This window comes from Lactuca virosa, chromosome 4, assembly GCF_052849685.1.
Source record: "Lactuca virosa cultivar CGN04683 chromosome 4, Lactuca_virosa_CGN04683_v6, whole genome shotgun sequence".
Lineage (NCBI taxonomy): Eukaryota > Viridiplantae > Streptophyta > Magnoliopsida > Asterales > Asteraceae > Lactuca > Lactuca virosa.
The window spans coordinates 317,961,066-317,962,702 of record NC_136429.1 but is presented as its reverse complement, the minus strand read 5'-3'; positions in this window follow the sequence as shown (position 1 = coordinate 317,962,702).

Sequence of the window (1,637 nt, the reverse complement as noted above, 5' to 3'; positions counted from 1 at the left end):
TGTATTGCACAAAATCAGTGTTACAATGATTTTTTTATCATGAATAGAAATGTTGTAAAGCCATATTTTCAAGTCGGTATAAACTCGAAATATCAAGGGTTTTACAAATTAAAATCATCATGGCATTGCGAAACTAAAAGGTTCTCATCAATTCCTTAGTATCAGTCTAGAAAAATGGATGATCACCATCAATTTCTTGTGTTGATCACTAGAAAAGAAAAATATTTTTGGTTTTTCAAAATTCTTAAAGGAAAGAAAATATTTTTGGATTTTTCAAAGTTTTAAAATAAAATATTTTTGGTTTTTTGAAAGCTTTTAAGATTTTCTTTTTTTGGAATTTTGAAATTTTTGACAAACAAAAATTGAAGGCTCTGATGGACTATGACAGCTCGGAGTCAATCGCAAATGAAAAATAAACTAAAGAATGAAAGAAAAACAATAAAGCTAACTACGACACGTTTTTATGGATCGGAGTCCATTAGAAATAAACACTATATACAAATTGTGAAACTGACACATGAGATAAAACAGTGAAATTTTACCTACTCTGATGCGTTTCGATGCCTCAGAGTCCTTCATAATTGAACAATAATCACTTTTAGTTTGATTTTTTGAACTAATTCAACTTGCATCATTCCAAGTCCTTTAAGTATGTGCATAAAAGAAGCTTCATACAATGCCTTTGAGAAAATATCTGCAAGTTGAGTTGCTGATTTAACAAAATGATTCTCCGTGTTCCCATCTTGTATATGCTCTTTGATAAAGTGATGTCGGAGTGCGATATGATTAATCTTTGACTATTGCACTGGATTGTGACAAATTCTTATAGCGCTTTCTAAGTCACAATACAATGGGATCTTTTAATAGATATATATATATATATATATATATATATATATATATATATATATATATATATATATATATGGAATAATCTCTTAACTGGCTTTATATCTAAATGATTTGTGGAGTGCAAGCAACAACAACAATGTATTCGACCTCTGTAGTGGAAAGTGAAACACATGTTTGTTTCTTGGATTTCTAACTACCAAGCTTTCCATCCAACAATTGAAACCCTCCAGTTGTACATCTGCGATCTAAACCATATCCACCAAGATTTGTGTCAGAGTATGCTTGTAAAAAGAAACAAGTATTTGTCAGATACCATAATCCTAAGGAAGTAGTTTTGTGAATGTATCAGAAAATATTCTTCACAACCATCATTTGTGGTTCCATGGATTTGATTAACACCTAGCATAGTAAAAAATATAAAACATAATATCAGGTCCACTAGATGTAAAATAAATTAATGACTCAATTATAATACAATACAAAGTGATGTTAGCAGGTGGTTAGTCAAGTGAAGTGGTTACATCGTTCTAAAGGCCATCAGTGTTTTCACCTTCGAATCACCATTCATTCCAAACATTGAAAGTAATTTCTTTGTGAAAGCTTCTTGGTTGATAAAAATTCCCACTTTACTCTGTCTTATATTTAAACTAAGGAAAAACTCAATAGGACCCATGGAGCTTATCTTAAATTTAGTTTTCATTAAATTCTGAAATTTAATAGTCAATTTAGTATCTGTTGAACCATAACTAATGTCATCAACATAAATTTGGACAACCATCAAATGA